Source organism: Chiloscyllium plagiosum, chromosome 11 (assembly GCF_004010195.1).
Source record: "Chiloscyllium plagiosum isolate BGI_BamShark_2017 chromosome 11, ASM401019v2, whole genome shotgun sequence".
NCBI lineage: Eukaryota > Metazoa > Chordata > Chondrichthyes > Orectolobiformes > Hemiscylliidae > Chiloscyllium > Chiloscyllium plagiosum.
In genome coordinates, this window is record NC_057720.1 from 55,069,667 (window position 1) to 55,085,741 (window position 16,075).

At 41.8% G+C, this 16,075-nt stretch overlaps 1 protein-coding gene across 1 annotated transcript in view; it reads left to right on the forward strand.

The window, feature by feature from the left end:
• Positions 1 to 16,075, forward strand: part of LOC122554406 (GTP-binding protein Di-Ras2-like) — a 55,322-nt gene that overhangs the window by 910 nt on the left and 38,337 nt on the right. The gene's annotated exons all lie outside the window — the stretch shown is intronic.

Here is a 16,075-nt window from a genome sequence, read left to right on the forward strand (position 1 = left end):
TGTAAATTTATTCATTATTGCAAAATGTTTCATTTCCTGTTTTTGTATTCCATTGCCACCTGCTTCAGTGTTTAGTATTCTGAATGAATCTTAAAAGGGGCATTGCTGCAAAAGGAAAACCATAATGATGCTTTTTAATGATAATCCATACGCTTAAAAAAGGTACTGGCCCTTGCATCATGGATGTGGTGATATGGCACCAGCATCTTAGCCTTTATGGGTTATTAAGGTACCTTTTGGATCCCTTTTGCAAAATTTAACTCTTAAGCTAAATGGTATTGATAGATCTTTAAGTTCTAATTTATGAATACTGCACCAGTGCATCAGCTGTGCTTAAAAATAGCAGTTGTAGCCCAATGGAATTAAAACAAGTTAAAGGAACAAATGAAATAAGTCACACAATCATCCTGACTTCTTGTGGCTTCTTGGGATGTAGTCGAGAGGTTCAAAAAGAGCAAATGGCCCAAAGTCCTTTGGTTGGCAAAAGCACAAAGGAGAACAATATATTATACACTGCAACTAGAAATGACTAGTGCAGCCAATATGACCAGTCCTATTCTGTACAATATATTTTCAATGGTGCATGGAACTAAATCACAAAGCCCAATTTCCCTTCCTGCCTAGAACTGACTAGGCTGATCTCCTTTGCATTCCCCTCTCCATAAACCTCTCCACTTCTCTAATTCACCTCTTTCCTCCAAGTTGTTCGTTAAACATACCTATCTAAGCAAGTGTTTTGGTTGTTCTACCTTAATATTGCCTTGTATGCCTTGTTTTGCTTGATATTTTTCTGCAGTGAAGTGCTTTGGCCCATTTGACTTCATTAAATACATTATATAAATCATATTGTTGTTGATACCAATACCCAGACTCCTGTGAGTGAAAGCCCAGTGGAATGCAAAAGAGAACATTTGCTAAAAGCCCCAGTGAGGGGGCAGGTGACCTCCAGTGCGTGGATTGAACTGTGTTTGCACATACGTACAAACGGGGAGAATACTTACATGAATCAAGTTCCTCTACAACTATGATTAAATGGTGGGAATTGTAAACAGGAAGAAGTGGTTCTAGGAGGCTAGTATAGAAATGCTCTCTGAAAACCTACACAAATATATAAAATCTTTTTAGGGAGTAACAGGTTTGTGTTTTAGACACTTCTTCCTGGCTTGTAAATATATTTATTCCTGTAGTACCACCAAATTGAGCTGCATGAATACACAGGACCAGTTTGAATGCAAATTATTATGAAATGATTAACTTTCCTTCGATTATATTACAATGTCTGAAAGTATTGAAGATGGGGAGATGGTTTGTGGATCCAGCAGTATTAACTTGTCATATTTTGGTTTAAGCAACAGAGAGTAAATTATACAAATGCCGTGAGGGTTGTACCTGAACTGCTTCACATGGAGATTATAATGTTCTGTGATTTGCATTAAAAAAATCTTTTCCTCATTGTGGAAAGGTTAGACACAATAATTTTGTGCTTAGCCAGTCCAGAAACATTTTCAGTTTATTGATTGAATACTCCCAAAGCAGCCAGTCATTTGCCACGATGCAGTACAATGGGAGCCAGCAGCCTCCACTACATTACCCACGAATGAGTATGGAATCATAAATGTCACCAAGTTATTTGGGTAAGGGGTAGATGAAGTGGAGGGAAGCATCACAGCTAATCCCAAAACAGTCTTCTTCCGGCTTTCATGATTTTCCAGGAGCAGGTGCTGGGTTCCAGTCAGAAGAATACGTCCCTTTTTTAATTGTAGTATGGGAGAAAGCAACTGCTGAACAATCCAGAATTAAAGGTCATGTCTGTCTTGAATTATCTCTTGTACTCTCACTTTTACAACAAGATGATGAGGTTTATCTGCAGAACTCCTGCCAGGAACTGAGACAGCATGTTTTCAAAAACTATTTGGCTGTCTGAAGCAATAAACCTTGTTATCAGGTCTGTGTTAATCCTGTGACCTTTCCATGCTCAAGTTGCTATGGCATTGTTGCTATGCAATATATACATTTATTAACTGTCTTAATTTCTCACTGAAGAAAAAATCAGCACCAGACTGTTTGAAATATTTAATTGAGGGAAGTATTCTGGTAATGAGAGGAACTATGAAACTCTACATTGCAGTAAATTCCAGTTCCTAATTAAACCAAATCCTGGCTGAGATTAAAGCAACTCTTCCACAATAAACTGTTACCTTCTAAGACTATTTGCCTGATTTCAGATCTATATGTTTCAATATCAAAGTCTCAGGTGCAATGCAAGGGTTCTGCTGAATTATTTGGTCTTACTGAGGCAGCATTAAATGTTAAGGGAGCTTTACTGGACTAGGAAAGGGAAATTCAACCATGCTTCTTGCACACTACTTCTCACTCAATAGGTTTTGAATGACACCAGTTTATGCAAGTAACCAACTGACAATCATTGCCTGAGGCCAGATAAGGTAAATGTCTTTTTGTCAAGTACCACAGGGCTCCCTGCATCCACGATGCTAAATCTAATAATGAACCAGCAGTATCAAGTGTTAGGATTATTACAACTAGTCTCCAAGTAAAGGTCGCTAATTAGATTAATAGAGCACAGAAACTGACCCTTCTGTCCAACCTGTCCATGCCGACCAGATATCCCAACCCAATCTAGTCTCACCTGCCAGCACCCGGCCCATATCCCTCCAAACCCTTCTTATCATATACCTATCCAAATGCCTCTTAAATGTTGCAATTGTACCAGCCTGCACCACTTCCTCTGGCAGCTCATTCCATACACGTACCACCCTCTGTGTGAAAACGTTGCCCCTTAGCTCTTTTTTATATCTTTCCTCTCTCACCCTAAACCTATGCCCTCTAGTTCTGGACTCCCCGACCCCAGGGAAAAGACTTTGCCTATTTATCCTGTCCATGCTCCTCATCATTTTGTAAACCTCTGTAAGGTCATCCCTCAGCCTTTTACGCTCCAGGGAAAACAGCCCCAGCCTGTTCAGCGTCTCCCTGTAGCTCAAATCCTCCAACCCTGTGATTAATGCTTGTAAATCTTTTCCGGACCCTTTCAAGTTTCACAACATCTTTCTGATAGGAAGGAGACCAGAATTGCACGCAATATTCCAACAGTGGCCTAACCAATGTCCTGTAGAGCTGCAACATGACCTCCCAACTCCTGTACTCAATACTCTGACCAATAAAGCATCCCAAACACCTTCTTCACTATCCTATCTACCATTCAGTTGATCATGGGTGAGAAGGGAAGAACCGGCTACTCTTCTTTACAGAACTCTTCCCTTGGTTGTTCACAACAACATTAATTTGAAAAGGATACATTTTCCCAGTCAGAATACATTGATGTTTTAAAAGGACCAATGTAATCAGTTAAGAATGAATGAGTCTATTTGTTAAATGCAAGAGAAGATCAAAACATGTGATACACATAATCAAGGATTAGAAATGAGAAGTGAGTCCCCAAGGAGGCAAAAATTATAAATGCAAATCAGGCTTTGGTTTTTCTGTGATTAATCGATTCTGAAACATTGCAACCATTAAGCTGAGTGACTCTGGTAGCACTAACTTTGGCAGATGAGCAGTTGTTTGGAGATTTATGGTTCTGTAGCTAACTGAAAGACATTTCTTTAATTCAACTGTGGCTATGCTGGCTTGCTTTCGGTAGACAGAGAGACTTTATTTTTACCTGCACACACAAGTAAACTGCTCAGCATATCACTACAGTGGAACTTCAACCACAAGCTGATAACGAGCCCACCAGCTCTCTGGAACACACAGACCTGTGATTAAAGTTGGTTTTTCACTCTCTGTCTTATCTTTTCCTGGAAAGGTACAAACGCAAGCACATCTTTTGCCCAAAGCAACTTTTTCCAACCCATTTCATGTCTACAGTCATAGAAATATAGAAACACAGAAGATAGGAGCGGGAGGAGGCCATTCAGCCCTTCGAACCTGCTTCACCATTCATCACGACCATGGCTGATCATCCAATTCAATTGCCTAATATTGCTTTCTCCCCATAACTTTTGATCCCATTTGCCCCAAGTGCTAAAACCAGCTGCCTCTTGAATACATTCAGTGTTTTGGCATTAACTACTTCCTTTAATAATGAATTCCACAGGCTCACCACTCTTCGGGTGAAGAAATGTCTCCTCATCTCCATCCTAAATGGTCCACCCCAAATCCTCAGACGGTGATCCCTGGTTCTGGACATGCCCACCATCAGGAACATTCTCCTGAGTCTACCCTGTCTGGTCCTGTTAGAATTTTTTGAGATTCCCCTCATTCATCTGAACTCCACCGAAAACAATTCTAACCTCTCTCCTCATATGTCAGTCCTGCTGTCCCCGGAATCAGCCTGGTAAACCTTCCCTGGTATACCACTCCCTCAAGAGCATTCTTCCTCAGAAAAGGAGACGAAAACTGAACACAGTATTTCAGATGTGGCCTCACCAAGGCCCTATATAACTGCAACAACACATCCCTGCTCCTGTACTCGAAACCTCTGACAATGAAGGCCAACATACCATTTGCTTTCTTTACCACCTACTGCACCTGTATGCTTAGCTTCAGCGACTGGTGCACGAGGACACCCAGATCCTGCTGTGTACTCACCTCTCCCAACTTACAGCCATTCAGGTGGTAATCTGCCCTCTTGTTTTTGCTTCCAAAGTGAATAACCTCAAATGTATCCAAATTATACTGCATCTGCCATTGATTTGCCCACTTACCCAACCTGTCCAGATTGTGCTGAAGCATCTCTGCATCCTCGTCACAGTTCACCCTCTCATCCAACTTTGTATCATCTGCAAACTTTAAGATGTTACATTTTGTTCCCTCATCCAAATCATTAATACATATTGTGAATAGCTGGGGTCTTCACACCCATCCCTGTGGCACCCCACTAGTTACTGCCTGCTAATTTGAAAAACTCCCATTAATTCCTACTATTTGTTTCCTCTCTGTCAACCAGCTTTTTATCCATCTCAATATGCTTTCCCCAGTCCCATTTACTTTAATCTTATGCAACAATCTCTTCTGCAAGTCTTTGTCAAATGATTTCTTAAAGTCCAAATATACCACGTTGACTGGCTCCTTGTCAACTCTACTAGTTGCATCTTCATTGAATTTCAACAGGTTTGTCAAGGAAGATTGCCCATTCATAAATCCATGCTGACTGTCTAATCCTGCCACTGTCTTTCTGTTAGGCTTACTTGTCTATAATTCCCTGGTTTCTCTCTACCTCCCTTTTTGAATATTGGAGTGACGCTAGCTACCCTTCAATCTGCAGGGACTGTACCAGAGCCTAGAATCCTGAAAGATGACCACCAACGCATGTACTATTTCTACAGCCACTTTCTTAAGTATTCCAGGATGTAGATTATCAGGCCCTGGGGATTTATCAACCTTCAATCACCCTGAATTTTTCCAGCATCATTTCTCCACTAATAATAGAGTTATACAGTAATACAGCATGGAAACAGCCCCTTCGACCCAAATTGGTCCATGCTGACCATGATACCCACTCAGCTAGTTCCAACTGTCCGCATTTGTCCTGTACTCACTGTATATCCATGACTGTGTTGCCAAATACCAGACAAATGTCATTTATAAGTTCACTGATGACACCACCATAGTCAGTCAAATCACAGATGGTGATGAAATAGACTATAGACGGGAGGTGGAAGACCTGGAAAAATGGTGCACTGAGAACAACCAAGCTCTCGATGCCGGGAAAACCAAGGAACACATTATTGACTTTCAGTGGGATGTTACTCATGCCCCCCTACACATTAACAGCACAGAGGTGGAAGGAGTTGAGAGTGTCAAGCTCCTGGGAGTTGTTATCAACAGCAAGCTTTCTTGAACTCTTCATGGGAACGCACTGGTTACAAAGGGCCAACAATATCTCTTCTTCCTCAGGCAACTGAGAAAATCTGGCATGACGGTGAATACCCTTGCCAACTTTTATAGGTGCGCCATCAAGAGCATTCTGTCTGGATGTATCACTACCTGGTATGACAACTGTACCGTTCAAGATCGGAGACGGCTACAGAGAGTGATGAACTCAGCCTGGACAATCACAAAGGCCAACCTCCCATCTATAGAATCCATCTACCAGGCCCACTGCCAAGGAAAGGGCGCCAGCATTCTCAAAGATCCATCGCACCCTGGCAATGCTTTTCTACAACCTCTACCATCGGGGAGAAGGTACAGAAGCCTGAACACATGCATCAGCCGGTTTTGAAACAGTTTCTACCCTACTGTTGTTAGATTACTGAATGGACTCATAAACTCTTAGTATTTGCCTATACCTGTGTTTTTGTTTTGCTGTTGTTTACCTATTATTTATTCATGTATGCTATTTAACTAAGTGATCTGTTTGCATTGCTCACAAGACAAAGCTTTTCACTGTGCCTCAGTGCATGTGACAATAAATTCAATTCAATTCAATATTCCTCTGAACCCTTCCCATCCATGTACCCATACAAATGTTTTTTTAATTGTCATAGAGATGTACAGCACGGAAACAGACCCTTCGGTCCAACCTGTACATGCCGACCAGATATCCCAACCCAATCTAGTCCCACCTGCCAGCACCCGGCCCATATTCCTCCAAACCCTTCCTATTCATATACCCATCCAAATGCCTCTTAAATGTTGCAATTGTACCAGCCTCCACAACTTCCGCTGGCAGCTCATTCCATACACGTACCACCCTCTGTGTGAAAAGGTTGCCCCTTAGGTCTCTTTTATATCTTTCCCCCTCACCCTAAACCTATGCCCTCTAGTTCTGTACTCCCAGTTCTGTACACCAGGGAAAAGACTTTGCCTATTTACCCTATCCATGCCCCTCATAATTTTGTAAACCTCTATAAGGTCACCCCTCAGCCTTCTATGCTCCAGGGAAAACAGCCCCAGCCTGTTCAGCCTCTCCCTATAGCTCAAATCCTCCAACCCAGGCAACATCCTTGTAAATCTTTTCTGAACCCTTTCAAGTTTCACAACATCTTTCCGATAGGAAGGAGACCAGAATTGTATGCAATTTTCCAACAGTATCCTAACCAATGTCCTGTACAGCTGCAAACATGACCTCCCAACTCCTGTACTCAATACTCTGACCAATAAAGAAAAGCATACCAAACACCTTCTTCACTATCCTATCCACCTGCGACTCCACTTTCAAGCAGCTATGAACCTGCACTCCAAGGTCTCTTTGTTCAGCAACACTCCCTAGGACCTTACCATTAAGTGTATAAGTCCTACTAAGATTTGTTTTCCCAAAACGCAGCACCTCGCATTTATCTGAATTAATCTCAATCTGCCACTTCTCAGCCCATTGGCCCACCTGGTCAAGATTCTGTTGTGATCTGAGGTAACCCTCTCCGCTGTCCACTACACCTCCAATTTTGGTGTCATCTGCAAACTTACTAACTGTACCTCTTATGCTCGCATCCAAATCATTTATTTTCCAGCAACACATTTTCAGCTCCAGTCTGAAAAACAACCCTCCACCACTACCCTCTATTTTCTACCTTTGAGCCAATTCTGTATCCAAATGGCTAGTTTGTCCTGTATTCTGTGAGATCTAACCTTGCTAATCTGTCTCCCATGAGGAACCTTGTCGAATGTCTTACTGAAGTCTATATAGATCACATCTACTTCTCTGCCCTCATCAGTCTTCTTTGTTACTTTCTCAAAAACGCAATCAAAGTTTGTGAGACATGATTTCCCACGCACAAAGCCATGTTGACTATCCATAATCAGTCCTTGCCTTTCCAAATACATGTACATCCTGTCCCTCAGGATTCCCTCCAACAACTTGCCCACTACCAATATCAGGCTCACTAGTCTAAAGTTCCCTGGCTTATCCTTACCACCCTTCTTAAACAATGGCACCACGTTTGCCAACCTCCACTCTTCCAGCACCTCACCTGTGACTATTGATAATACAAATATCGCAGCAAGAGGCCCAGCAATCACTTCCCTAGCTTCCCACAGAGTTCTAGGGCACACCTGATCAGGTCCTGGAGATTCATCCACCTTTATGCATTTTAAGACATCCAGCACTTCCTCCTCTGTAATATGGACATTTTGCAAGATGTCACCATCTATTTCCCTACAGTCTATATCTTCCATATCCTTTTCCACAGTAAATACTAATTTTGCTCTTGTCCCTACCTCAACCACTTTCTCTGGCAGTCCCTTCCATGTTCGTACCACTCTATGTGAAGAAGTTGCCCCTCAGGTCATTCTTAAATCTTTCCCCTCTCACATTAAACCTATGCCCTCTAGTCTTCAATTCCCCATCCCTGGGAAAAAGACCATTGGCATTCATCTTATCTATGCCCCTCATGATTGTTACAGAATAAATCTAAAAATTGTCAGCATAATTAGGCGGTCCTTCGAAAGGTAAGAAGTTTGGAAAAACATGTTCCTTCACTTGAAGCTTAAAAACTGAAGAGTATATTCTAATTTCTAAGCCCTGACAAAAATAACAAAACTCTATGACCAAGGGCACTTCTGAGAATGTCGTTTTTGAAAATTCATTCATGGATGAAGGGATTGTTGACTAGACCAGCATTTATTGCCCATCCCTAATTGCCCAGAGGGCAGTTAAGAATCCACCACATTGCTGTGGGCTGGAGTTTCCTTCCCTAAAGGACATTTGTGAACCAGATGGACTTTTCCAATACTTGGCAATTTGGAATTCAAATTCTACCGTCTGCCACGATGTGATTCAAACCCGGGTTCCCAGAACATTAGCTGGATTTCTGGATTAACAGTCTTGCAAAAATAGGCCTTTCTCCCCTCTTTTTTGCTTTAAAGTAACACAGTTCCACCCAGCCAGCAGAATAATAATTAAAACAAGTACAACACTATAGATAAACCGACAACCTGCTGTATTTTACATACACAAAACTTTCTCCTTTTTCATAAGGAATGTGAAATTCTCACTTATTTTGGCAGTACGGTGGCTCAGTGGTTAACACTGCTGCCTCACAGCGACAGGCATTTGGGTTTGATTCCAGCCTCGGGCGACTGTCTGTGTGGAGTTTGCATATTCTCCCCGTGTCTGCGTGGGTTTCCTCTGGGTGCTCCAGTTTCCTCCCACAGTCCAAAGATGTGCAGGTTATGTGAATTTGCCATGCTAGAATTGCTCATATTGTTCAGGGATGTATGGGTTAGTCAGGGGTAAATGTGGAGTAACAGAGTAGGGGAATGGGTCTGGGTGGGTTACTCTTCAGAGGGTCAGTGTGAACATGTTGGGCCAAATGACCAGTTCCCACACTGTCGGGATTCTATAATTTTATACACCTCAATAAGGTCACCCCTCATTCCAAGGAATGAAGTCCTACCCTAGCCAATTTCTCCCTGTAACTCAGGCTTACTAGTCCTGACAACATCCTCGTAAATCTTCATTGCACTCTTTCCAGTTTAATTATGCCTTTCCTATAGTAGGGTGACTAAAACTGTACACAATACTCCAACAGCGGCCTCACCTACGACTTTTACAGCTGTAACATAAGATTCCAACTCCTCTACTCACTGTCTCGACTGATGAAGGCCAGCATGCTAAATACCCTCTCCACCAGCCTGTCTACCTGTGATCCCGCTTTCAAAGAACTATTTACTTTATTCCTCTATTCCATAACACTCCTCAGGACCCTACCATTTACTGTCTTCATCCTACATTGTTCTGACGTTCCGAAGTGCAACACTTCGCACTTCTCTGTATTGAATTGCACTTGCCAATCCTCAGCCCAGTTCCCCATCTGATCAAGATCCCTCTGTAGTTTTTGATAATCTTCCTCACTATCAGCAAAAGCTCCGAATTTGGTATCATCCGCAAGCTTACTAATCATGCCTAGTACATTCACATCCAGATCATTTATTTAAATAACAAATAACAAGGTTCCCAGCATCGGCTTTACTAAAGTCCATATAGACAATATAATATTGATCTCTCTCAATTCTTCCCTCTCACTAAATCTTGCTTTCTCCAACATTTCTCGTATCTGATTTGCATCCTCTTTTGTGAAGTCAGAAGCAAAATATGTATTCTGTTGCTCAGCCATTTCTTTGTCCTCTATTATACATTCCCCTCTCTGTAGGTGATCTACATTTGTCTTCATCAATCTCTTTCTCTTCACATACCTATAGAAGCTCTTAGTGTCAGTCTTTCTGTTCCCTGCAAGCTTACTTTTGTATTCTATTTTCCCCTTCTTAATCAATCCCTTGGTCTTTCTTTGCTGAATTTGCTCCCAATCCTCAGACTTAATATTTTGCTTGGCCAATCTGTATGCTACTTCCTTCGATTGGATAATATCTCTAATTTTCTTTGTAAACCATGGATTAGCCTTGTTACCCATTTTGCTTTTGTGCCAGACAGGAATTAACAGCTAAATTTCCCTCATGCGTTCATTGAATGTTTGCCATTGTCTATCCACTGTCATCCCTTGAAGTAACTCTACCCAATCTATCAAGGACAACTCATGCTTCATATCTTCACAGTTTCCTTTTTAAAGATTCAGCACCCTAGACTTTGAATCAACTCTATCACTCTCCATCTTGATAAAAATTCTATTATGTTATGGTCGCTCATCCCCAAGGGGTATCACACAGCTAGATTGACAATGATTCCCTCCTCATTGCACAGTACCCAGTCTAAGATGGCCTGTTCTCTAGTTGGTTCCTCCATATATTGGTCAAGAAAACCATCCCGCATACACTTCAGGAATTTTTCCTCTATGGCATTGTGGCTAATTTGATTTGCCCAACCTATCCTATAACACAATCAAACGGACAACACAAATTAATTTTTGAATGATGTCTCTCCCTTTGAAATGTTGCTGTCTGAAGTTCACTTGACATTCTTCACATTCAACATTCCTTGATTCCTTTCAATACTCATTTTAAATCACAAAAAGCTTTTAGGTAGCCATTGAATTTACAATCTCAGCGTCTTTTGGCTTTTTAAAAACAGATGCTGTACTTAAAAGTTCCATGTATCTACAAGTGATTAAGGGTTACAATCTGCTGTGACAGGGTGAAACAAGTTGTAATTGCCTCTACTTTTCCCAAATAGAGTTATAAACATGTACAACATGGAAACAGAGCCATCAGTCCAACTCATCCACTCCGACCAGATATCCTAAATTAATCTAGTCTCATTTGCCACCACTTGGTCAGTATCCCTCTAAAACCCTTCCTGTTCATATACTCATCCAGATGCCTTTTAAATGTTGTAATTGTACTAGCCTCCACCACTTCCTCTGGCAGCTCATTCCATTCACGTACCACTCTCTGCATGAAAAAGTTGCCCCTTAGGTCCCTTTTAAATATTTCCCCTCTCACTTTAAACCTATGCTCTCTAGTTTTGGACTCCCCACCCTGGGCAAAAGACCTTGACTATTTACCCTATCTGTGTCCGTCCTGATTTTATAAACCTCTATTAAGGTCACCCCTCAGCCTCCAACACAGCAGGGAAAAAGGCCTCAGCCTATTCAGCCTCTCCCTATAGCTCAAATCCTTCAACACTTTCAAGTTTCACCACATCCTTCCTGTAGAATGAGATCAGAAATGGCCAGGAGAATGATTTCTGCATTTGATGGACAAGTCACTGAATCTTAATTAGAAGCACGAAAATCTTACTGGAAAGTCTGTCCTTTCTGTCCTTGCAAGGAGGACCTTGGTATGAATATTGAGTGAAATATAACAATTTAAATCTCAGTAAGTGTTCCTGATTTTTGTATTGAGCACTGCTCTGGCCCTACTTGGAATTTTGGTCACATTTTTTTCAGAAAAATATCCAAGCTTTTCTAGAAAGAGAGTGTGAGAAATGATAATTAAATTGATAGATAGGAGTTTGACATTGAGTTATGGGGAGAGGCTGAAGAAGCAGAGAATGTTTACTTTGGCAAAGAAAAGGCTTGAGTGATCTTATTGAAAATGCAGTTTCCTAAAGGGCACGGAAAAGATAAATACTGATATGATTGACAGAGCCAGAGATTTTACAGTATAAAGCATCCTAAAATTAGCCATCCATAAAAGGAGAGTTTTGATTTAATTTAGTGGTGCTGAAAGTATGTAACTGACTACCCAGACAGGTAATAGAGAGTGATAGTATCAGCACATTCAAAAACTAGTTGGATTAATACTGCAAGAAAGTAATATGACAGAAAGATGTGGAGGGGAGCTTAGGATAAGATATTTTCTAGAAATTGTGACCAGATACATGAATTGTAATTTTCTCTTCCATTCCTGAGTAATTCGTCTATTCCTATGGGATGTAGGAATTTTGATGTTACAATTTGTTACTTCAATTGTGTAGGAGCTGATTTATGCTGGATACCTTTTCAAGAGTCTGTAAGTCTTCTAAATCTCACACAGGTGGTGACCATTTGTCATGGTGACTCTGAGCAGATAATATTGTGGGCCTTTGCAGAACATAGCAGTCTTGCTTAATTCACTCCACATGTAGCAGATATCACTAGAATGACAGGAAACATGATTAACATGTTTAATGTAATGATTAACATTTACGTTAGCCATGTTAGATGCACAAATGGCATGTGAGAAGTTAGCTAAACAACAGTCAGTAAAAACACTGAAACACCAACCCATTAAAACTGTGGAGTAACTACAAACTGCAGCAGGATCTCTTTCATTTCATAATTAACATGATCATCATTCTGAGATATATATATCACTTGTCTTATTATTTGCCAACCTAATTTAATATGCTAAACTTAGTCTCTGAAATGCATTTACAATTAATGAGAAAAGTGGATTCTTTTACCATTAAGTTACTGCATATTTTCCAATACCAGATTATTTTCTTAACTGAGAAATGGATGCTCACGTCAAATGTTGCTGCAACAGATTATTTGGTCGTTTATTTCAGTGCTGTTTGTTTAACCCTAAGCTATGTTATGCCTGCAATAGAAGAATGACTGAGCTGATCGTGAATGATACCAAAGGAAACATTACAAAATTGTTTGAAAGCCAAATCTTTATACAAGCCCACACTATAATCCTTCATGCCTAGTAGATTTTGAAGATTGTCCCAATGGTTTAGCAGATAAATGAAGATCAGAAGTTCACAGTTTGATTCTGAGTATGAATTGGGTGATCTCAGCCATGAGAAAGTGAGGGCTGCAGATCTCAACCAGGACAGTATTTGAGGTAAAAACAATGACTGCAGATGCTGGAAAACAGATTCTGGATTAGTGGTGCTGGAAGAGCACAGCAGTTCAGGCAGCATCCAAGGAGCAGCGAAATCAACGTTTCGGGCAAAAGCCCTTCATCAGGAATAAAGGCAGAGAGCCTGAAGCGTGGAGAGATAAGCTAGAGGAGGGTGGGGGTGGGGAGAAAGTAGCATAGCCAGGCGTCTGGTGGTGAGGGAGCGGTGGTGGAGGAGGCCCAGCACCTCCATATCCTCGGCAGAGTGGGAGGGGGAGTTGGAATGTGGGGCCACTGGGCGATGTGGTTGGTTGGTGCGGGTGTCTCGGAGGTGTTCCCTAAAGCGCTCTGCTAGGAGGTGCCCAGTCTCCCCAATGTAGAGGAGGCCGCATCGGGAGCAACGGATACAATATATGATATTAGTGGATGTGCAGGTAAAAGTTTGATGGATGTGGAAGGCTCCTTTAGGGCCTTGGATAGAGGTGCGGGAGGAGGTGTGGGCGCAGGTTTTACAGTTCCTGCGGTGGCAGGGGAACGTGCCAGGATGGGAGGGTGGGTCGTAGGGTGGGCATGGAGCTGTCCAGGTAGTCACGGAGGGAACGGTCTTTGCGGGAGGCGGAGAGGGGTGGGGAGGGAAATATATCCCTGGTGGTGGGGTCTTTTTGGAGGTGGCGGAAATGTCGGCGGATGATTTGGTTTATGCGGAGGTTTGTAGGGTGGAAGGTGAGCACCAGGGGCGTTCTGTCCTTGTTACGGTTGGAGGGGTGGGGTCTGAGGGCGGAGGTGCAGGATGTGGACGAGATGCGTTGGAGGGCATCTTTAACCACGTGGTAAGGGAAATTGCGGTCTCCAATTGACGTCAGTAACATTTGTCTTGAAGGAATAAGAGAATTCTATTTGGGTTCTCATTCCTGATTACTTGAAGAAAACTGCATGTGTGTTAATGTGTGCAAAATGAGGACTACTTGTCAGAACCTACTGTGATGCTTTCATGATCAAATTAACTACTTAAACTTGCAGGCCAGACACACATGGAGAAAATGTTCAGTTTGCAACAATCCTGACACTGTTTGACAGTAGTGTATCTCTGAATCAACCAGCACTTATGGTAAGAAATAGTACTGAAGAGTAAATTTTACCTGATAATGTAGATTTGACTAGGAAGTCTATAGTTATTTTCAATTATATGTTTCTGAGAAGATAGGACTTTCTTAAGAGCCCGTAGTAGAATTTAAAGTTCACCTTTTTTTGTTTTTCCTGTAACAGGTTACCAAAGTGTTATTGCAAGTAAATGTGTAAGCGCAAAGTTTCTACAATCCTACTAGACCATAGATTGTTCTGTCATTAGAGAGGATGACAGGTGAGGATTTAACCTGAGGGTTCACCATGCCTCAGATAAGGGAGGGTCAAAAAGGAGGGTCCTTCATGGTCATCTTGGCCGGTGGTGGAAACTGAACCCAAGCTGTTGGCAAGTCTCCATTGCAAACCAGCCATCCAGAGTTGAAAAATGTGGTGCTGGAAAAACACAGCAGGCCAGGCAGCATCCGAGGAGCAGGAGAATTGATGCTTCGGGCATAAGCCCACTAGCCATCCAGCCAACTGAGCTAACTGACCATATGTGATTAGGACAAGTGTAACTTGGTTTGAAGGAAAAAAATGACTTTGGATTTATTCTTCCTAAAACTCTCTACCACTGGAGCTTTACCCATGGTTTCAGCTTCCAAAACTGTGATGTCTATGATCTCTACTATCTAGAAGGATAAGAACAGCAGATACATGGGAGCACCAACAGCTGTAAGTTCCCCTTCAATCCACTCACCATCTTGGCTTGGAAATAACTCACCATTCCTTCAGTATTTAAAAACATGGAATTCTCTCCCTAACAGCATTGTGGGTGAACCTACAGCTGAAGGTCCGCAGTCGTTCAAAAGGTTAGCTCACTACCACTGTCTCAGGGCAAATAGGGATGGACAATAGATCCTAGTCAGTGATGCCCACATTCCTTCAATGAACAAAAAAAATTTTCCATTGCTGGGTACACTACACAATTGCCATTGCATTGACTACCAGGATGATAGAAGGCAAACTGGTCAGACCTTGGTTCATTGACATCTATCAAACCTTGATTCTGATCTTTCTGAATGTTAGAACAGTGAATGTTGGTTGTCAAATTATGCCACCCTGTGGTGCAAAGATGTATTACTGGGAACAATAGGCAAAAAGAGTATTAAATTCTGTTTTTAAAAATTCTCAAACTGCTTTGTAAATTTTTAAAATTCATTCTCAGGATGAGAGCATCGCTGGCTAGGCCAGCATTTATTGCCCATCCCTAATTGCCCTGAAGGCAGTTAAGAGAAAACCACATTGTTAGAGTCATAGAGTCATAGAGATGTACAGCACAGAAACACACCCTTCGGTCCAACTCATCCATGCCGACCAGATATCCTAACCTAATCCAGTCTCCTTTCCCAGCACTTAGCCCATATCCCACCAAACCCTATTCATATACCCATCCAGATGGATTTTAAATGCTGCAATTGTACCAGCCTCCACCACCTCCCCTGGCAGCTCATTCCATACACGCATCACCCTCTGAATGAAAAACTTACCCCTTCGGTCCCTTTTAAATCTTTTCCCTCTCACCCTAAACCTATGCCAGAATATTGAATACAGGAGTTGGGAGGTCATATTGCGGCTGTACATGACATTGGTTCGGCCACTGTTGGAATATTGTGTGCAATTCTGGTCTTCTTCCTCTTGGAAAGATGTTGTGAAACCTGAAAGGGTTCAGAAAAGATTTACAAGGATGTTGCCAGGGTTGGGGGTGACCTTATAGAGGTTTACAAAATTATGAGGGGCACGGCTAGGATAAATAGACAAAGTCTTTTCCCTGGAG